This window comes from Daktulosphaira vitifoliae, unplaced genomic scaffold (genome assembly GCF_025091365.1).
Source record: "Daktulosphaira vitifoliae isolate Bord-2020 unplaced genomic scaffold, ASM2509136v1 Scaffold_1, whole genome shotgun sequence".
NCBI lineage: Eukaryota > Metazoa > Arthropoda > Insecta > Hemiptera > Phylloxeridae > Daktulosphaira > Daktulosphaira vitifoliae.
Window position 1 is genome coordinate 26,058,082 of NW_026099572.1, and position 24,314 is coordinate 26,082,395.

Sequence of the window (24,314 nt, forward strand, 5' to 3'; positions counted from 1 at the left end):
ATGGATGTTAATACATAGATCGATCACTGCTGCGGTAAACACATCAATAACATTTAAAATACTATTTAGATCTGACACTGTCCATGCGATTCGGATAGAAATGAGCTCAAATAAGAATACTATGTTTAAATAGCACCGGTCTTAATCCACATGGGATTCACGACGCTAACATAAAGTTTCCACCGCACGATTTAGATACATCTTAGACCTAAATTTGTCTTGTTTACGGTTCGAGTGGGACGTCAAATTACAACGTCCTTCGTAAAAAGCTTATCCTATAACGTCGTCACAGTGGAAACCTTTGAAATGCCATACAAAAAACGTGTACGCTTCCAGCACTTTGCAAGCCAATGACACACGCGACATATCCATTATTTTTATCCTTCAACAGTGGTAACCGTTAATCGAGTTTAGATTTGTTTACTTTAACTTAAATCTTGTATAGGTCAAGTTGTTTGTGCAAAGAAAATATTTTTAAAATAATGCAAATAAAAAAAAATATTATCATTGGAGAGTATTAATATTAATACTATTTACTAAAAGCAAATGGTATTGATTTCCAGTATATATTTTTTTTTCGTACAGTTGACAATATCAGATATATTCTTCATACAAACCGTTACCACTCGCCAAAGATTGTTGTCGTAAAACAATTACAATCAGATAACGGACAAAAGCATTTATATTGTTACTCTATGCGAATGATATACAATCAGTTCAATAAACACTTATTGAGCTGTACTTGCATTACCAAAATCGATGCAATTATTATTTTCTACATAAATAGATTTTATTTAGAATCTAGGAAATCTGTGACTAATCTATTTTTTAGTTTTAAAGTTGTTTATTTTATAGTAACGAGTAGTTTTGTGGTTGCCGATTGGCAGTTACGGGAACGCACCACCAGTCGACGAGTTTCATTAACGTCATAGGATACATTATTTTTTTAGTAAAACATACACTTGTTAATTAAATTTAGAATTATACATGAAAACACGAATTAGTAATTAAAATCTAGTTTTAACGCCGACGAGAAATTTCTAGAGGAATTCATTCGTATCGACTTTCGTACGTCTTATTGAGTGTTTGAATTGCAATTATTTTTGCGCTCAACTTACGAATAAAATTACGAACAATTATTACGCATTTAAACAAACGAAGGCCGTTAAGTAATCGTGTGCCACGAAGAATATATTTATTTATTTCCATACGAACGGTTATTAATGTAGGACCTACACTTAACACCTACAATGTAGGTGTTAAGTGTGCCGTTCGTTCAAGGGAGTCTTTTTTTACTTGTAAAAAAACGGTAAATTTATCTTGAACCCGTCACGAGTGTTTGATTATTATTTCTTTTGAGTTTCACCGATATTTCGTTCGGTATACTTGTGCGAAAATCTAAAAATATCTATTCTGCATACACCTCGTGTGTGATTGACGGTGACACTCGTGCGCCGAGAAGAAATTGCGTTTTAATTTCGAACGAGGAAATAAATTGGAAATACTGTGTCGCCGAATGTGCAATTTAATTACACGACGGTGTACGGCGGTATCATTGTAACACACTAATCCGTATTAATGGTAATTGGAAAAAAACACAGAGATGCACCACACCTCTTTGTTGCTGAATATGTAATTAAAAAGCTCGTCCGGTGTAATATGTTGTCCGACGCGATCAATTACCGTAATTATTGAAATGGACGTACACGTGCGTGTCCGGCAAAAGGTCGTACGGGGCGCAGTGGACAAACACCGCGACCGAAGAGGACAACAACGAGGTTAATGGCGGCCGCGGAGGAGTCGATGTGCGCTGGACACGTCGTCCGGACAGGTTCGCACACTTTTCATACTCTCGGTCGATTACGCTGATCTGATGTAACGATCAAAGTTCGCTGCTTTGTAAAACAATGGATTCATATGTACACGTTGGCTTGCTGTGTATTTATCCACTTAAAAATAGCGTCGTGTATGCGCTTGTTCAATCAGACAGCGGCTTTGTTGATTGTTATTGTTACAGGTGTTCGATAAGTTCGAAGCGATCGTCTCTTAGAGTTCAGAACTTGCCGAGTACCTCCCCTCCCCCACCCACCGCCATTGTGCGTAATGATTGTCGGCTATTGATCGATCGCACAGTCACTCGTTTGCGGCACTTGCAAATGATAAAAAAAAAAAATACTCGGAACGGAATGCGAGTGGGATCGCGTCGGTTCCGGTCACAATAACGATTTTGTTTTTCTAATGAACAACTAAACAAAGCGCGTTTGCTTATCTTCGGCATTACGTACACGATAATATATTTAAATGATCGGATTGGATGTAACACAGCGACCGCTTTTATGGGTCTTAATACCACTCATTTGATATTATTTTACGACCTTTTATACAGTATCTCGTGGTATAACGGTTTGAGAGTTGGCCTATCCAACTGCAAGCCACAAAAGGCAATCATTTTGCAGTTGTAACGATTCAAAAGCTAATAAAATGGTAATTTTTATTGCCGCGGGTACCGGACCTGCGCGTTAGTTATCAATTACATTGCTATGATCGTTCCGGAGTAATTAATTGTATTATAAACTAGCCGAGGAACATTATGAAATCAAGATAGGCGTTCGACGTTTTTATTGTAGTTGATTTTTGTCGTAGAATTACCGCAGTGTATGGAACAATGCAGTAAATAATTATTCATTAATGTTACATAACCATTGAATTATGATTCCATTTCTGGAAAGTGACATAAACGTTTATCTTATAATGGACGCATTGAACACGTACGGAAAAAGTGTCGGGTCGAATAAAAGAAAAATATTGGTTTTTATGCTTTCCAGTACTATAATTAATAGTAGTACACGGTGTAAATAACGTTTTCGACCGGTAAATTAAAAAAAACAAATTAATTTCAACGTCTGGATTGCAGGTATCTCGGTTGTAAGGCACTTGATAACAAATTAATGTTTTACGAAAGCCCTACTCCGCCGGGCGACACAAAAAATTGCAACTTAAAATCGTTTTTCTAACGACTAATGTGTAATTTCATGTCGCATTTATACATTGTAAGTAATCAAATAGCGTTCTTTTATATTTATGTTAAACGACAAAAAAACGGCAACCGCAACAGCTGAACAAATAACGCATAAAAAATTAAAACTAGATTTCCCGAATATTGCGTGTCGTTGTAGAGCGCTAAAAAACCGTCGTGGAGGTAAAAGCGGCTGATGCAACGTTGCTAGACACGTCGTCAGGCATATTAGCCGCGGCGCCTCGTTCTGTTACTGTCAATATGAAACGGACGTATCGTCGAACACAATGGCCGTTCCAGTAAAAAATGCTCGTTTGACGGTTCCGTACACGTCATTATTAACTATTGACAATCGTATGGGACGATCTCGTTGCCAGCAAAATAAACATCCTGCTGCTTTTGCGTCATCGCGGTGCAGTTTTTTCTTAAATGCCGATGACATTGTCTCAATTTATTCAAAACTATTCTCTGTTGGTCCGAACACAGAAGCTATGGGTGTTTTTCTCTTTCCGAGCACGTCATCGGCCAAACACCCAGATCGCCTTTGCCGACCGCACTTTATCAAAACCCCTTCCTTACCTTTACGTCATACTGTCGCGATTGAAAGTTTTCGCGTCCAATCATTTTAATATTGTTTTTAATTCGCAGTGACTAATCAGCACATCCCGTCCTGCTTACATGTCAAATCACTCGATGGTTTTCAATTGTTTTCCGCTCGGTGTACGAAAATTGGATTTTTTTTTTTTTAACGAGAAACATTAGAGTCGTGTGTGTGTTTTTTTTTTAATAATGGCTTTATAATAAGGTCGGCAATATTGTTTATTTGTCATTATTATGATAATAAATTGGAAAGCCAACGCTATTCGGCCGCCGGCTAACGCACAGTAAAGTAGTTTTATATTATTATTACTATATACAGTAGTGTCACGTCGTCTTCGTTGTGCGTTTTGTTAAATAATTTACCAGCTGTGGCCAGCGCGTTGGTCGGCTGACGCAACAGTTCGTAGCGTTTGGCTCATGAAAAATGAAGGGTCACCAAGGGATAGTCGTACGGGATTATACCTGGGAAGTCTTTAGAGGCACGTGTAATAAACAAGCCAACGTTGTATTTTTGCTCGAGCTAACTTATAAATTACGTTTGATACCAACACATTTTATTCGTGTACCTTGAAAAGGTTCAATTTTAATCTCTAATAAAATCCAAATCGCGTGGTAAACGTTTAATATTTAAAACTACGGCATACCGAAAAATACCAAAACTACTCCAACAATTCTCGTCATTTTTGAGAACCACTGTCTTACCATTTTGCATTCAATTAATTGAACAGTATTTTTAACTCTACTCGGCCGTACTTTATTTTCCGTTAGTGTATTTAAACGCTTTGGATATTATCGTGAACTAAAAAAATATGTACAGAGCTATATAAAAAAAAGAAAACGTATCTTATCTAACTGAAATTACTCGTGTAGCGGGCGTAAGACTGTGTACGAATAACAAAAAAAAATCAACAACAATCTAACAATGACAATTTATTGACATAACAAAAAAAAAAAGAAGCGAATCATAAGCCCTCAGAAATTGTATCTGTTTTAATAATTAAACAGACAAAATCATCATATATATTATATATAAGTGAATTTGTTAAATCATTAATATTGTCAATAGCGTATCAAGGTTAGAGACCTTGAACCGTCATTCAACAGGTTTGATAAAAATGGACACGTTCTCTGTCTATATTTTTTAAGTAATGAAAAATCAAAACTCTATTGTTATCTTGCGAGTATTGTGATAACAGTAAAAAAAAACTTAATGTAACATAGCACTGTTCGTAATTATACTTTTCTCGTTCCACAATGTAATCAATGTATTCTTTGTGTTGTGTATAAGTTAACTTTATTAACATAATTTATTATATTAATTAAACATTGCTGTTTAAAGAGCTGAAATGAATGAAACCATTAAAAAAAGGCAACATTGCATACAATATTCAGTTTTTGTGGTTTTAAAATAAGTTATCCAAACAATATTAATTAAAACTTCGTTAAATCCGTTGTATATATTTATCACTATCGAGTGCAAATTCATAAACGAAAATCTATTTATAGCCGTACCGAGTTATGTTTTTGAATTCATCCGATTAATTTCCACTCGCGTTTTTGCTAAGTGTCATTTAAATAAGATGCAGTTGACCATGTACTTAAATCGAACTAGGAAATCGTTATGTGTCAACAGCAGAATATGAAAAGTTCCGAGTTGCCTAGAAAAAAATACGTACAGTCTATACTTAAATTAAAATAAGTAATAAATTATTTTTGAATATTATATAACCGGATAATGCGACGCGTGAAGTATTTGTATAAAATCAAAATGTTGCAATGAAATTTTAATTGAAACACACTTGCACATGCAGTTTTACTATTATTTATGGACGCCTTGAGTACGAATATTTTGAAGTGTTTAAACAAAATATGTTTACCAGAAAAATAATCTATTTTTTATGCACCATTTGCACCGCTTTTATGAATATTAAATCTTCTTTTATCGTACTAAGAATAAAAATAAAATTACAATGACGTGTCCTAGAAATTCAGAAAGGAATATATCGGGTTATGAATATGTATAATTATAGGTGCAGTACGAAACAAGGTCAAGTCGATTTATTTGTTGCTTGGAAAATGCCTACTACGTTAAAATGTTATTTATTTTAGTTCCGTGGTCCATATTTATACAGAGTAATAGATCACTTTGTTTTTCCCGATTGAGATTAATAAATAATTTTTTTAATTACAATGCACGCACACATTTTTAATTTATTTATACATTAAAATATTTTCTTCTACCTAATCAAAATAATTATGATGAAATTAATAAACCATTTAAGATCCAGGTTTTTTTTTTTTATTTATTTTTTATCCTGTCCTTTATGTTTAAAAATAGGTCTACGTGATTTCGTTAAAACAAAGTGAGTTTTGAGACGGTCCGATTATATAAATTAAAGGTATATCTAATGTAACATGATACATACCGTCTTGAAAACTATAGATGACTTTGTTCTGTGGGGTTCCAAACTATATACACGATGAAATCTCTTAAAACCAATTTCTGGTGATGTTTTCGGTGCACTCTTGTGCATTTGGATTACAATTGTCTATAAATGATTATTATTATCGGGATTTTATTTCATTTTTAAAGACACGTAATTCGAAAAGGATGAAAATGTAATTATATCTGACAAACATAATTATTATTCGTCAAAAACGCTACGTTATAATTGTTTAAATTACTACAGAAAATTAAATATTTGTAATAATTTGATATTTTGTGCAATTAAGAGTAATAAAAAAAAAGTCGACAGAAAAGTTTTGAAATTGTAAAATTGCATTTATTAAAATTAACTTAATGGTACTAGCAACGACCTGAGTTGGAAAATTAATTATAAAAGTATATGGATTTATGTTAAAACTTCGAAGTGCTTCGGATCATAAAGGCGTTTTTACTTTCATTTTTTGACGTTTGAAAATCCCATACGGATTTAAAGGCTTATGTTTAGATTCTAAAACTATGCAGTCAATTATTAAAAGAGGGCTAGTTTTATAAATAGACTTTAATTGGCGTATTTTATTTTAATTTAGCGATTGTGTTGTCTAATAAACTGACTCATTGATTATAATCGTTAAAAATTTATTACAGCATTATTGTTCTCAGTTGTTTTTAATAAGTAAAGCACTCGTTAAGCTTCAAGCGTTTAGTTTAACATGGATCGATTAAAATTCTCTTAGTTTTTTAATACATTAAATGCTGGTATTATTAATGCAATTATCCATTACGCTTAGATATGGTTTTCTGATCCTCGTATTTGTATATATAATAAAAAAAATCTTCTATAGAAACAAACATCAATTAAAATTGAGAAATTCGTTACAGACTTATAGATGATATCATTAAAGACCCGTCAGCAATTTGTAGAGTAGGTGTAATTATAAATAAAACGGTATAATACGTATAATTTCTCAAAATTTTATTTTTTGTTCATTAGTAATATCCAATATTATTTAAAAATAAAAATATTGCAAGCAAAAAGAATTTTCTAGAATGGTTTTGATTTCAATAAAAAATAAAAATTAACAAATCCAACAATGTAGCGCTTGATTTATAATTTTTGATTTAACTATTCTCTATTTTAATGTTCGACATATTTACTCACTGTATTTATTAAATGAATACGTTCTTTTATTTATGATTTATCTTTTAAATAGTTTTTGTATATTTTTTATACATAAACGATCAGCTGTGTATACAATAATTAATATATTTTATTTGATTTAAGTTACATTGAACTGTTTAATCAAATGTTAGTAATCAATTTTAATTTTAATAGAATAAATAAAGGGTCATACTTTATTTTAACCCCAAAAAAAAAATTATCTTTTCTATTATGTATTTGAAAAACAATTTCTCTAATCTAATCGACGTCAGTGTTTGGGTATACATAGACTACTATCGAGTGCTAAAGATCTCTCGCCCCGTTGATCGAAAGTTTATTTTAGTTATATTTACGTTGGTCAGGCTTGACGTTTGTATTGTACAGACATAAATGGCGAACGGAGGCGGTCTAGACCGCAGTGTGAAGAGGTAGATGAGTTGAAGATAAAGATGGTAGGAAAAGCGGCAGAGATGGTGAAGAACCGCGAGCATCAATCACCGAGTACAATATGACATGAACAGTATATGTATCTGTGTACGACCGGTTTTTTATTCTACTCCTCAAATGACCGAGACCGGTTTTCTTGGTTCGATCGTGACTCGGGCATATTTGGTTCAGATGATCCATCATCATCATCATCACCCGTGATCGTCATCGTTAACTCGATGGTCCGCCGTCTCCGTAAGACGTGGGGTATCCAGTTAGATGTAATGGTTTATCGTGACTAGTATGACTTGCCAGCAGTTGGAAACAGGTTAAATCAGCTGATTTTTCTATCTGTCAGACGTTTCTATTCAACAGAAGGAAGATTTTTTAAATTACAATCGCTGCGCAAAATTATGTACTTTCCTAAGCTATAGTAAAAAAACACTGGTAGGATTTAACAAAGGCGATTAGTTCTTTAGATATGTTTGACATGTTGTACACAAACACTGATGAGTGATCTTGTCGGTTTGAAAATTGTGTATTTAATGAAGTTGACAGTAAATGATAACATAAATGTTACATAAATAAAAAAAAAACCTAGAAATGCACACAAACGTTAATTTAAACATAAACACCCAACCCAACACATATCTTCTACCTAAAATTATCATCTATGTATCATGTTTATAAACTAAGGTTTTTTTTATTGTGTTATGGTAACAAATACAATACAACGTATTCAATTGGTTACGAAAGTAAAGGACTTACAAGAAATAAAGTTATGAAATTGGTTTGTTTGTCTTTTTTTTTTTTTTGTATGTTTCGCTCATAGTTGAAACTATAACACGCAAAGCTTTTTGATTATTAAAAAAAAAGTTTTTTTTTTCGTTATAATTACTTATATAGAGATATCAACATGAAATCGTATGTAATTAAAAATTATTACCCTAAAATAAACAAAATTATGCAAACGTAAAGGTTCATGCTTGCGTAATCCATTCTTAAATGAATTACTTAAGAAAGGTTTCTCAACAGTTAATGAATTCGCATTGAACGCGTTGAGTACAGTACCTACTAACTGACGCGACATCTAGTGGTTAAACGTGTCAAGTGATGATGTATGTCTTTATAATGGTACTGTAGTATTTTTTGTAAATATTAATGTCTTACAGTGCATAGTGTACTCGTTAAATATCGTGTGCAGTAAAAAAACGCGTGGGAAATGTTTAATTCAAAAGCTGACAGTAACTGTAATAATTGATTTCCATGATAATAATAATACGAGGGGGTGCAACAATGCACTCGGTCGACTATGATGAATTGCATTTATAAATATTTTATTTGTACCTATTCATATTTTTGTAGCAACCTTGTAGTCGTTTATGTTTCAATTAAACTTCAGGCATTCTTACATTTTTTCCAGTCGTTTTTAATTTTTTTATAATTCATCATGAAACTTTTTTTGCACGTTTTGATGTGTTATAGATAAATTATTAAATATATATTACCTGAGTTGTAATTGAATTTGCGTTTGTATCATTAATAGACATGAACACGAACATCACATTGATATTCTAAACGTGTTAAAGCAAATGGCCATCAGCTGCTCTGTGCTTTCATTAGGTGAAATAGTATCAGGTGTCTCTTCCTTGTGCGATAAATGCAGTGATTTGGATAGTTCATTGGGTCGATCATACAATCCAAACTGTACGCCAAGTTTATATTAACATAAAGTCATTATGATAAAATGAAAATAACAAAATCAATTGATGTTAATAGCCATGTATGGTGAACTAGATTGTAAACGTAGTGCAACGACCGAGTTGAAATAGTCTAGAAACTTCTTATTTCAATGTAAAAATAAATAGATATTACCATAACTATATATTGGACTCTGAATAATCTCACGATCGATCTTGCGCATATGTATGCCCGATTTATATCAATAAAGTAACAATCTCCATGTAGAATTGAAGGTTACGAATAATTGTTTTTTTTTCGTGTTTTTTACTGATGCTTGAAATTTAAATTCGTTTTTACAATAGTAACGGAAACAAAATGCTCAGGATCTACTCAGGATGAACTCATAGCCTTGATAATATAGTTTATAATTATTGGCTATTTATAGAATGGCTTATATTTGTTTTCATATATATATATATATCTGCTAATTGTAGGTACTTTAATTAATACTAACATTGAAAAATATCTGTTCTTGCATAATAAGACATTTTCGTATGATTTATGAAGATTTAAGTCTACTATGAATCTATTAACTATTGAAGGTAATAAGTATTTGTGTATGGCGGGCTTCTGTTTAGATAGCACACTATAATTTCTCATGTAATTAATTAGGTTTGTATATATGTGGAAACTAAGAAATTGTAATACATGCCTACAAGTTGTTTTTTCAAATTAAAATAATCTGGCAAAACCACAACAAAGTTAGTACTGATAATTAAGTTTAATTAATTTTCGCATTATTATTCATGTGTTTCTAGATGTATTAAATTAGAAATAATAAAATATTATTATTGTGTTTTCATGGATATTGAAAAAATTATTTTCCTGTTATTAATAAATAACTTAATGACTCAACAATTTGAATTCGGTAATCGACAATTATTTTCATGTACTTAGTATAAAATCATGTGAATAACAACAACATCGAAAAAGTTTACCGTAGACATAATATCAATTTTGTCTTTTTTGTTTTTCTAACGAATTTAATTATTTCCAACATGTCAAATCATAAAAATTAAGGTTTTTGAATTTTTATTATGCTAACAAACGTAAAAATAATGTAACTTGTTTGTAGTGTGCTGTAAACCTAGTCACATTAATTAAATATATGTAAAAAAAAAAACATTTTTATTAAAGTAAAATATGTTTTTTTTTTAAAAGTATGCAATGTTATTTTGATGAATTGCAAGTAGTCTAAAAATACGTAAAAAAAATGTGTAGCTCATAAGAAATTGTGTTCTGGCGCATATACTATGGATTTTGTAACCTAAGGAATAAAATCAACGCAATCTATGAAAATTAAAGTTTTTGGCATGTTTCATTTAAAACTTAATTCGAATAAAAATAAACGATTTCTGTTATTGAGAGTGTTTGTATATGTTTTATTACTGCAATTTTATTTAATATATATTTTAGTTCTATCATTATTTCCTTGTGTTTTAGTAGGATCAGCTCAAGTAAAATATATGATCTTGGGCGCGATTTTATCTGCCAACGTTTGTTACTCTTAATAAACATGTATTAATATATCCTGTTTTAGTGATTTAAGTACCATTGTATGTGTTAGTTAATTGTTGGAGCCAATTTTGTTTTATTACTCATGTTCTTTATCTATCATTTTTAGGACCGTTGCACAACTATTATTTGTATTAATAGAATTTGTTTAATGTTTTTAAAACTGAAACTGCACCGTAATGTTGTCATGTTGTCGACAACAGTTTATTTCGGATTTATCAAGCTTTACCATTGTTAAATTATGTTTGTGTTTCAATAAAAGCAATAAAAAAAAGTTCATTTTATTGTACAATACACTATTTAACGTATAAATTGCAAATAGTTTTACTGGGATGTCGATGTCGTACCGAATGACTATAGAACTAGTGTGTGTGTGTGTAGGATGGTGATTGTTAAAGCAGTCATAAGAGGGATATTTTTTCATTATTTTGAATTAATAATATAAAATATAGGTTACCGACGAGTAAACAAATTAATAACGGCAATGTGCAATTTGCAGCGTCGAGTTTATACACTCGACTCGCTTTAGTGTTGTTGTCGGCGGTCAATTGGGACGTTACATAATTATTAGTGTCAATTTCGAAATGTCTATAGGACGTTGACCGCATAGAGTTTAAAAACAAAACCGTAAAGTAATAAGTGCAACCGAAGGTTAAAATAATTTGTTCACTGAAACTAGTAATTTTGCAAAAATTATTTAAAAGATTTTCACTTTCATTGACTCAACTACAAATAATTTTAATGGTTTTTTTAGAAAAATTATTAAACAGCAAACGAACCCGTATTTAGTAAAAACCTGAACTGAAAATAATATAAAACTCAATTTATTATTATTATTATTCGTTAAATCTATCAGAAATTGTGTTGTAAATGGAATTTAATTATTGATTTTTCTCTTAGGATGAATTAATGCTACAAAAAAAGAAAACAGAAAAAAATGTTTTATAACATTATTTGGATTCAAGATTCAACGTGTCTTAGGTCACGTAGCACAAAATTCATATTGATTTATTCATTATAAATGAAGCGCTCCATACAATAACATTTAAGTTCAGAAAAGATATTTATTGGATAAATAATTAACATTGATAATTATTGTATTGGCGAATAATTATCGTTAACTGTCAAACTAAAGTAAAATTAAAGTTTTATAACACAGGTAATTCTAATCGATTCATTTAAGTATTTTCTATCGTTACATAATTTATTTTTCAATGAGTGTATATTATTCATTGATATTTTTTTTATTATGAGTTATGACTCAAAATTATAGCTTACAATTACTTTAAAAATAATTAAATTTTAAATATAAAAAAAATATGCAATGATATGAATCATTTCTTGGTTATTTTTTTTATAATAATATACAAATAAAGCTGTACAATTTTTTTAGACTATGATATAATTCAGTAAGAAAATTTTTCTTTAGCAAATAATTATTCATTTGATAACTATCGTTTGCCAATAAAATTATAATTTAAAAACTATGAACAACGTGTAATTAACTATAATTATTATTATTAATTTTATATTTAAAAAAAAACATTAATGTGGTCAATAAATTTTTAGTACTTATAATAGTTTTCAATATTTAAAATAGCTAATTGATTTTTATTGAAATTTGCATTGAATTTATTAAGTTAAAAATCATTTGTTCTTCAGTTTTTCAAAAAGATAAAATGAATATAATGATATGTTTAAAAATAACATATAATTATGGTTTCATGCATAAAAATCTAAGGGCAAAAGTATAATTAATTGTATATCTTTTGTACAAATTAATAACAATTGAAAGGAAAATAAAATTTTTTATGAAGGTTTTTATTTTAATACCCATAAAATAAAGAAAAAAGTTTAAATATTTCATAATTAGTTTGTGTATTATTTGTAGCTAAAGTTTTCAACGTTTTTTCTAAGTCTATAGATACTTTTTTTGAATGATAGCGATAGCTAGCATCATTTCAAAAAATGAGGGTGCGGGTTTAATTTTTATTTATTACAGTGAGATTTTAAGTCAAAGGGAATGTATACCGGAAACTGAAATTAACATTTAAATTGAGTCGATGGAGTTTAACTGGAATTTATAAAAACTATTTTTAGGCTTTCAATAAAATTTCAAAATAAATTTTATTTTTCACCATCAAAAAAAATAAAATACTTTACCATCGCTTAACAAGCAAAACAGCTCTATAATAAATTCTTTTAGAATAAACGAAAATTATTGTTTTTTAAATTTAATTTATGGTTGTGTATCGATAAAATTTTAACAGCAGCATAGGTTAGAATACAAAGACTGATCGTATCAAAAAGATTTAAATAAATTTGTGATATTATACTGTTTCCATAATAGATAAATTAGCTATTTAATTCCAACGAATAAAAATCATGTAATATTTTAAAAAACTAATCCAATATATTTATTGGGTTAGTTTTTAATTTTCTATACGCATCGTATGATCTTTTGTAAAATAATAGAAGACTAAAGTTAATTAAAATTAATCAACTGACGTTTAGGACCGAAACTTTAAAAATAAAATAATCGTCATTTTACACAATATATTAATATTCTTTTAAATTCACAACATAATATAATCATTTTTATTACTAACTATTTAACTAGAAATCTCTCTAAGGTGCTAAAGTACTCTGCTAATTCGGTTTCTTGCCAAATTACTAAAATGAGACACTAGGTAAAAAAGTATTTAAACGTGACTATTTGAAAAAAAAACAAAATATTTATATCCTAAAATATATGTTTACAAATATAATTTTATGTTTTCATAATAACACAATGTGATAGTGTAATAAATAGAAATAAAAAAATTTAATTTACTATTAATTTAATATAATTACCATTAACAACGTAACAGTAACTATTGAAATGGTATTAATTACTTTTCCAACACATTTTTTTAAATAAATTATTAATTTAAAATGAATAATTTTATATATAATTATTTGATATGTGTTATAAATAACCTATATATTAATAACAGTTAATAAAAAATTAAAAATAATTTACATGTTGTAAATTAAGAAAAATAAAAATTTGTCCCTTGTTCCTTTAAAATGAAAAAATATATATTTTATACAACTTTTAGGGAGGCGTATGTCAAGGAAGTTATCATTTTTTTAATTACTTTTAAAGGCAGGTTTAACATTTTAAAAATAGGCGAGGTCAGAGCGGAAACGAGATACCGGATACTTAAGATCTTCCTCATTGGCATGGTGTTATTAAAAATAATGCATACGTCAGTCTTATTTTCTTAACCTAGTAAATACTTAGAAATATAAACAGGTACACTAACTGAAGAGATATTTTTAATTAAAAACTTATCAACTGAATTTGATACTTTATAAAATATTTGTTGCTTATTCTGACAAAGTGGAGATGGTCTGGTGAATTGAGATGAATTCGGTGGCGTGTTTGTTAGGGATAGAATCAAAAAAATACTCAAACCCTATGATTAAATATTAAAAAATTACAATATATACAAACATAATAATGCTAAAATGTATACTTATGGAAAGACAAATAAAGAGGTGAAATACAAAGTACGCTTTCATACTTAGATGGTTTTTTTAACACTTTGGGTATTATAAGTGATTGTAAGTTGATTATTTTACACTGTACTCAAAATATTAAGCAATTTTAAAAAAGTAATAATTAATTGTAAAACAATAAGATTCTACTTAAGGTAGTGTACTAACATTTAATCTATTGTTGAATTTTTCCAAACTAAAATTGATATCATAGGTGCAAATAAGGGGGTGTTTTGGCACCCCCTAGGATAACATTAGCACAATCAAGTAATTTTGACTATTATTTAAACAATTTTAAGAAAAAATAAAATATTTTTTTATATTATTTATTAAATATATTTGTATAAAAAGTAACGGTTTTATTTTTGAAATGTTGAGTTTCATATTTTACGTGTGCAATGTCATAGGTAAAGTAATTTACACATAGTAATTTAAATAGTTTCAATAATTTTCAATGAAAATGTTTTGATGTTTGGAACTTAAACAACCTCAAATTCAAAACAGTATTGCCCCTATAGTCGGCAATTAAATTTAAAAAATTATGAAAATTAGTCTGGAAAGTTTTAATTTGTTTTAAAACAAAAATGTTTTGAATAACTTTTAATTATTTGCAAATGAATAAATAAAAATTCAGTTTCATTTTTTTTTCAATTTATAAATGAACAGCATAACACCATTTTTTATATTTTCTGTTTTATGATTTATAATATTAAAGCTATGCCATATAAACGTTAGTCATACATTCCCTCAATGATATGTTATTAAATTTTGTAATTTCATATCACTATATCACGTATATTCATTAATTAAACTATTTTAGATGTTTTGGATGTTAAACTATTTTGAATTTATTCATAATATATGTGTGTATATAATTGTTAAGCACAGCACTCGCATACATTATTTTAACTTTAGAATCTTTCACCCGTAAAATTATTCATTGGCAATTAAACATATTTAACTTTGAAACGCATTAAACCACAAAAAAAAAACACAAACACACACATATAAATACATTTCCATAACAATAAAACTGACAGAAGTATTATAACGGACATAGGTCAAAATGAAAAATGATGGAAATAAATACCTAATTATTATATATAATCAAATATACAGTAGTCATGTAAAATTCGGACATGGTCTAAAAAAATAATTTGCCTTTTGAATTGTCGTCGTCTTAAAGCCTTTTAAGTATAGTTTAATTACTTGTTAAAAATTTTTTCAAATAGCGACGGCCATATTATTAAAGGTGTTGTAAGACGAAGACAATTTGAGAGAAAAATTATTTTTCCTAGATAACGTTAAAATATTTACGTAAATTATAAAAAAAAAACAGGTCTTGTTTTCAATAATATATTTATACCTAGAATTTTAATTATATAACTAAAAATAGTTGACTAAATGGTTAGAATAATTAGTTTATACAACTCGGTAATCACGTGAAATCCATCATTAAAACATTTAATATGTGACTTTATCTCAAATTGCATGGGAATTTGGAAAAAAATGGCACTTGTTGGCTGATTCAATTGAATTGATTTGAAGTTGCAAAAATGTCAAGCGAGATGCGTATAGGAAACCTAATAGAAACAAATAGGATAGCTGACAGATACATTTTTCTCAGTCATTTACAAAAATAAACAAGAGGTATATTCTTTATGTTGAACAATACTGTAATAAAGATCAGATCATTTTTCTTCGCCTTTCAGTCGTTCCATTAAACACTGTTCGAGAACCACACCGAATCCCTCGCCTTTGCATCTCGCTCTATTATGTATTATACCGCAGTCGCCTTCTAACTCGGCTACTGTTATACTCTTTTTCTTTTTTAAATACCTAAACCCCTGTGGATTACGCATAATGATAGTAATGTGACCGCTATACGCTGTGTGCGTTACACACACACAAATATAACGATGTTTTCAGGGTCGAATAAGTATTTACAGGGAGACCTTTTTGCAGTTGGCTCTATGCTTCCAAGTAGTAATGATAATAATATAAAAAACCCTTTTGTGCGTGTGTACGGTACATTTGACACGTCAAACATTTCGATTAGCCCAACAGGACGTCCCTCCGTTGACTGTTTCCAATAAATACATACACACGAAGACACATAAGAATACAAAATATTATTATTGCCATCCTCGGCTGTAAAAATTTTCAGCCGAATAGAATTTTTTTTAACGACTCCCAGCCCAGCTGTTACATGAAGTCTCATCTGATAGGAGGTCTGTTCGAAAACGTACGTCAAATATTGTATACATATGCCAGCGAGCGTACAGTCAGCTGATGTGTCTTTTTAGTGCCCATAGGTACAACTGACTAGGATTCCGCACGTAAATTACAAACACACTTACACAGAAAACAGCTGTTGCTCTACCCGGTGAAAACAAAGAGACCTAACACACAAGGTCCGGAAATTAAGTATGAAATTCGCAAGCAGCTGCTCACCGGCAGTATATTAACGCACACACATGCGTTTCCGGAATCTTAACCTAAATAGAAACAACAATATAATAATTTTCATTCCAACGAATTGCTTGCCCATTTATTGTATCTTTGTTTGTGCGTTTTCATCTCGGGGCAATAGCAATAGTGATGGTTGTTGTGAACCCAGTAGTTAATGAATGGGTTAAGAGAGAACGGAAGTATGCTCTACGTTTTAGTTAAAAAAGAAAAATTACTTTGTCGGCTGTCTGCATTGCTAAAAAATTGAGATTCTCACGGTTGGAAAAATATTTTAAACTATTTTTCTCGAATGAGAGTTGTATTTGACTTTTTAGCAAACTGGATGAAACTGAAGAATAAGTGTATTAATAAATTTTAGTCGAACAACGTAAAGTGGATTACAAAAGCCTGAATTAGTCTCACCGTCTTCTTAAACTTGCTGTCTCTAGAGGGTTGAGATCATATTATCAAACGCAATGCTCAGACTTAGAGTTTAGGAACAATAAGAGAAGTTAGAACGTGGTTACAGTTTCTATAATTCAATTTTCAATTTCGAACATTCATTTTGAGAATATTAATCGATATTTTAGTATTCAATGTTCAATTACATTTTGCTTGAAACTCTTTGTAAATAACATATATATCTGTTTGAATTGGTATAACCCACAAAAAAGTGTTATTACAGCATAGTTTTTGTTGTTGAATTCATGACAAGTACTTGTTTACTTAATCAATTTAAAATATTGTCAATTGTAAATTGCACAGTATTGATTAATTTTTATACTTTATAAGTAACAGAATATCAGGAAAATTTATTAAAGTAAACATTTTTTAGATTCTACCTTACTATTATTTGAATTTAAGAATGGATTTGTTTTTAAAATCAAATTTTGTCGTTTTTAGCAAAATGTTTTTTTATTTCAAGTTCTAATACATACAGTAGAGAATCGCATGTCAAAGTAGTATTATACAGTCACTCAACGTTTTTTTTTTAAATTTGACAACAATTTTCAAGTTTAACCCCTTCAAAGTTCAAATTATTTATTGTAGTTAGTTTTGATTGTTGTGAAATCTATTGTTATAGTATATAATTAAAGTTTAATATAAACCACGAGTCAAGAATTATGCACGACCAGGGACTGTAGAGCTATTTAAATTATTCTAGGACCACAATCAAGTTTCTCTCGGTACAAATACAACTTTTGCGACAATTAAATAGTATCACGAAGGTCTTATTTTAATCGATTCAAAAGTGAGATTAAAAATCAATTTGAAATGTAAATAATTGTTTCGACTAAGAAATTTAGGCTCATGAAATGTGTAGTGTACAATTCAATTATAATACACATACATCAGAGTATACTTACTGAAAACAATTAACTTAGAACCCTATAATTATTAAAATTTATCAATGTAACCTAACAAATAGATATTATTCTACTTCAGTAACTTAAAATTAATCAAGTCTGTTCACAGTTAACTTATAAGCAAATAATAGAACAATTGTTAATGTTATTCTACCTTATTGTCAACATTTTTAGAAAGTAATTAGTTTGTAAGATTTAATTGAAAATTAAAAATAACTAATTACTAATTAAAACTATTATTAAGAGTGAACTTATTTCACAAGAAAAAGTTTATTCAAATTTTTACGAATTTTCCGTAAAATATAAAATTTTTAATATTTTTTAATTTGATTCAACAACACGTTTCGCTGAAATATGATTTACAATTAGTGTATTTAAAAAATGGTAATTATTAAAAACATGAATACAAAACAGATAAAAAATACGTTGTTTTAATAACTATCTAAACGCTGATTGTTTATTATTTCGAAATTTATAAAATTGTAAAGAGTTAAATTGTAAAAAGTTGTAAAAATAATGCAATGATGAAATGATATGTATGGTATACATATACAATTTATAAAATTGTATTTTTATGTGTATTACTATATTAATTATAAATAAAGAATTAATAAGTTATTTAAAGACATATGAACATAAAAATCTTAAGTTTATGATCTTACAGTATGGTAAATATTATGGTATATAATAGTTTTTATAAAGAGGGAATATTTTCATCGTTATAGTGAAAACTAGAGATAAGAGATATTGAAGTGAGATTGATGAGTTAGATTATTTAACTTGCCGAGATAGTGCCAAAAAAGTTTAAATAAATCCGTCTGTCTAATGATGACATTTTAATTAACCTTGGGTATTTTAGATTTTTGAAAGTCTTGTAACTTATAATATTTTAACATTGGAACCCTTAAAATCAATAAGAATGAAAAAATATACAAAAGACAGGAAAAATAATGGGTTTTCAAATTATGTGTGATTAATCACTTTTGAAAAATACCCTTTGACGTTTAAGTTAGTGTTATGTTCCAGCTTAAATAAAAATAATTTTGACCATTAATCTTACGCTTTTAGAGGAAAGTTTTTCTATAACCCCATCTCGATACAATATAGTAATAATATAAATTTAAACTCAGTACAACGAAAAATTAAAAAACAGAATATTTAAAATAACTTTTATTTCTATAAATATTCGTAGTTTTGTTAAGCTTCTTGGTAATTTTGTGTGAGTTGTTTATAAATAAAAAAATAGCTACTAGTAAGACAAATGAAAAAATCATTAAGAGCTTAACTATTGACGAAGCTTACTACTTCAATAAAAAAAAGTAATTTAAAATAAAATAAAAACAAAAATAGTCGTTAAAAATATATTTTTTTTATAACTTGTAATAAAGAATGGGATCAAAACTCCAGATAAATCATAAAAAAATAACTAGTAAATACATAATATATTTAAAATATTAATTTAATATTAAAAAATGTCTTGTATACGTATTTTGATATCAATATTATCATCTGGGTTAAACAAATACTAGCCACAAGTGATAAATACTTATATAAGAACATTAAATTTATGGAGCAATAAAAATGCAATTATAATTTTAAAAAAGTAATATAAATGAAAATAATATTAATATCTCTCGTGGAGACAATTTTAATAATATGCAATTTGATGATTTTTTTTTTCTTTTTGAATTAGTATAATTTCTAAGAGAACCAACTATAAAAATGCGTTGTTCTTGCAGGTTTGATTTTGTTTTATTGCTTATTTGATTTACATATAATATATATTGGCAATAATACTTTTTCTGAGAAGTTTCTTTAAAATTAATTTTTTTTATTTACTTGAAGAACAATGATAATGTAACTCATAACTCATTAGCTAGTGGTTATGCTTTGTTAACTTCAACTAATCAAGTGCAATTAGGGTTTAGTTGAATTTTGAATTTACGTTTGGACCTTAACTTGTTTATTTTTATTGACAAAAAATAATTGTATATTGTCACGCAACTTTGTAAAATTGCTGTTTACTCTAAAAAAAAAAAAACAAAATTATCAAAATTACATAAAATTACTATTACTAATATACAGTATACCTAATCTTTATAATGTATCTAATTTTACAGTTGAATAGAATGGAGATTGAATAAAGATTTTATTTTAAATTTGGTAATTATTTGTTTTTTAGATTATGCACATGAGATATTTTGAGGATAAATAAAAATCGAAGGTCTATGAAAATTTACCAATTGAATCGAATAGGAAGTAGCGCAAAATGACGGATTTTTTGTTAGCTTGTGTTCCTAGTTTAGTGTTAAAATATATTTAGCTTAAAATTAAATTTCCAAAACTAGCTCTTTACGTAAAAAAATATTTTTTTTAAGAAAACACTTTCCTTTGGGACTTTAAAATGGAAAATTCGTTCAATTCAATACAAGGTTATGAAAAACTTTTTCTCTTCAACTATTTGAATACGCTATTGGATATAATAACTTATCCCAAGAAGTATAAAAATGAAAAAGTTGTCTCTTTTCTTTGTGAAGCCTAAAAACAAAAATGTCGTGAAACAGAATTTACATAATAGGCGTGTCAACATATATTCGTGGTACATTTCCATGACACTATTTATTACCCAAAAGTTATGGAGGTACCTTTTGGAAATGATATAATACTTTTGCCTTCGTTAGATCAACGCGAATCAGGAAGCTGCATTTCCTTCCGGACAAAAGACGACAGCGATATTACTTACAAAAGATCTTCATCAAAAAATATAATACACAACAAAATACGTTTAAAATTAACTTTCATTAAAATTAAAAAATACGTTGTAGAACTTCTTATGATATTGACGCAGTGATAAGTTAACCTTGAAAAAAGAAAACGCCCTTCTACAATCATAGAAAAATAATTATGTCACAGTTCAGGTATGTATTAAAAAAAAAATCGAGTTAAAAAAGTTGAATTTTTATTCGATTGACGTATTTACTATTGAATCTTTATAATTTTCAGAATGTTCTTATTGCTTTGAAAAAATAATGAGTAGGTTATATCTAGTTTCATTTACAAAATCCAAACGTTCAACTGAGCTCGTTTCTTTTACTTTATGTTTATCAAGACTACGCAATTTTAACAAAAGCTTTGCTAAAAGTCTAAAAATTAATTTGTTTTAAATATTATAATTATTTTGAATAATTCCCAATGTTAATTTTTTTAATTCATGACGCTAAATCGTGTAATGTAATTGAAAATAAATACCTTATGAATTAAGCGTTCATTAATGTTATATCGTGTTAAAAAATATATATTAAAAAAATTGTTTTATACATATATATATATATACTGAATGATTATTATATATAATATAATATTTTTTTATGAAATCAATTAAGTGTGCATATAATCAATTAAATTACTTTTTACTTAAATACGGCTGCCATAGTTTTGTTATTTGATTTCAAATTGGAAAATCGGCCTCGAGCCGAATCAACTGAATAATGCCACACAGGTGTGAACTGAGTATGTAATCGATTTGCGTCATCTTAACAATGTTTCTATATTGATTCAATATAAATACGAGGACAAAAAAAGCTTCTGTCAGTTTATTTCACCGAAGGCAAAACTTTCGCAAGATTTGTCACAAGAAATATCGTTTGTCTCGTTTAAAATGAATTAAATTTTTGAATAACATTTTGTACGTATCTTTAATAAGAAATTGTTATATCTAATGAATTTAATTCGGTTCAAAGAACTTCAAGTACATTACTAGGAGATATACATTTTAATTTAAATCTTCGTTCATCTTAATCTTTATTAAACTAAATATAACATATTATTTTTCCGAGTATTGGGACTGAAGCAAGTGCTCAAAAAATGTGGAAATTTCTTGTATTCCTTTGAAAAACAAATTAAATGTCAGTCGTTACGTTTGTCTTACATAGCACAGTAACCATAAACGCGTTTTAAAAATTTAATTTGTCAGAAGTCAATAGAAAAACACATACTTTGAAACCGCTTGTGTGTGTTTCAAATGTATAATGGTTGTTCCACAGTTTTGTCTGTGTGCTCACATATCATATATACATGAAATGATTATAATATAGTATTTCTAACGAGTAGTGCATGTACCTATCTTTGTCCATAAAACCAGTTTTACTCAGCCGTTATATGTACAGTAGTCGGATTTAGGACCCTGAATTGATTAGTAGTTACCCGACAGTAGCACGACAGTAACAGTGTCAGAGATGACAAAAATATAAAACATAGCAGTTGTACGAACGTAAAAGTAACTCTATAAATAGATAAGGCCTCTTTAAATTTTTCACTTGAAACCTTACAAAAAATTAAGATGATTAGCCGTGTAACTGTTTTGATAAAACTGTGTTGGTCGGATTTGTCGTGATGTGCATATTATAACGCTGGGGAATACTGATGGTAAAGGTGACTAACATAATTTGACTCACATTTTAGAACTCAAGAAATAAATTAATGGTCATTTTTCAAATTGAACCTAATAAATTACAAATACATTGATTTTCGAGCGGTAAATTAATTGTCCGTACTAATGTTTACTCATTTGTTTTAATCAACTTATGTGAATTTTTTTGTACTGTAACTCGATTTATAAAACAGAAATTATTGGAATCATTACATACTCGTCTATTCGTTTTTGAACGGATTTTCTGAATACTTTAAGCTCTTGGCACATAGTTAAAATAGGCATTCATACAAAAATAAAATACATGATAAAAATAACAAATCATTTTAAAGCTACCGGTTTTCCGCTTATCGTGATGTGAATAAAATTTAAATATATCTCTTTGAACAATGACGTCCTGTTTTTCAATGTTTCATGTTAGATAAAATCATATGTTAAGCACATCTCAAAGTTATTTGTAAATTAATTTAAAAATTGATTATACTGACGGTACAGTATAAGTTCATATTTACAATTCCTTTAAGTTTCTCATTGTTCTTTACTTAATCATTTTTTAAGTGTTCCGATTGTACTTAATGACGACCAAAGAATATTATGCGCTAGCATTTTATATTAAGCCATTAAACTTAGAGGTAATAAAAAAGTGAAATATGTTTAAAACAAATAGATGAGGCGTGCTTTAATAAATGACCAACCTGATTATAATTTTTTGAACTCAAAAGATTAGCCCGAAAGCAATGTTGAAAACCATTATTGTCCTGAGATTAATATAAGGTACAAAGAGAACTCAGTCATATAAGTTTTCTTAGAGTTCTATAATGATCATTTATGGATATTTCTACCGGAATGTAGATAATTAAAAAAAAAAAACAGATTATGTATATCTTACTTTACAATAATAATTATATTTACCATATTTAATAATTAAAAATTCAAATCGAAATAATAAATTCTATTTAAATATAATTGTCATATATTTTATGAATGTACATTACAATTTAAACGTGTAAAAATGTAATCTGATTGCGTTAAAAGAAGAAAATTTTGTTAAGTATAATGACTTCACCTATTATAAAAAATGATATGAAAATGTGGAAACATTTTTAACTAAGCTTTTAATTAAATAAACATTTTTATAAAATTATTCCAAAATACTATTTGCAAATGAGTAAAATTGTATAACTTAACATATTTATTTAAAACTAAGATTTTATTAAAAAAAAAATAGCCCTTCGATTTAACCTTAATAATTATTTAAGTGGATAAGGGGCTATTAAAGCAACAAAATATATTGTCAAGAAAGTTGAAATTTAATCAAATACAATTTTAGGTATGACTAGTTTATATGTTTCGTGTACAATGACATAAAATCATATTTATTTGTAGTTTGTGTAATGATTTTCGCGATATAATAAACGCGACCCTTAATGTTGATCATTAAAAGTAAGAGACCAAAAATTAAAGTGTTCTTCAGTGATGAAAGGAGTATACCCCACAATGATGAATCACCCCCATTACAATATAAGAAGAAAAAAGAAAATCGGAGATTTATGTGTGCAGTGTTGAGGCGTACGCACAGAAAAGAATCTAAAAGAAAAAAATAATTTAAGGAGAGGAGT

General features: G+C 28.3%; 1 long non-coding RNA gene across 2 annotated transcripts in view; it reads left to right on the forward strand.

Annotated features, from left to right (window-relative positions):
* The window catches only part of LOC126895977 (uncharacterized), a 32,138-nt gene extending 10,664 nt beyond the window's left edge, over positions 1 to 21,474 (forward strand). For both annotated transcript variants that reach the window (XR_007701746.1, XR_007701745.1), the window contains 3 exons: positions 11,806 to 12,064; positions 20,449 to 21,184; positions 21,270 to 21,474. This is a non-coding gene — a long non-coding RNA (uncharacterized LOC126895977). The remainder of the gene's footprint in view (positions 1 to 11,805; positions 12,065 to 20,448; positions 21,185 to 21,269) is intronic.
* The last annotated feature ends 2,840 nt before the right edge of the window (positions 21,475 to 24,314 follow it).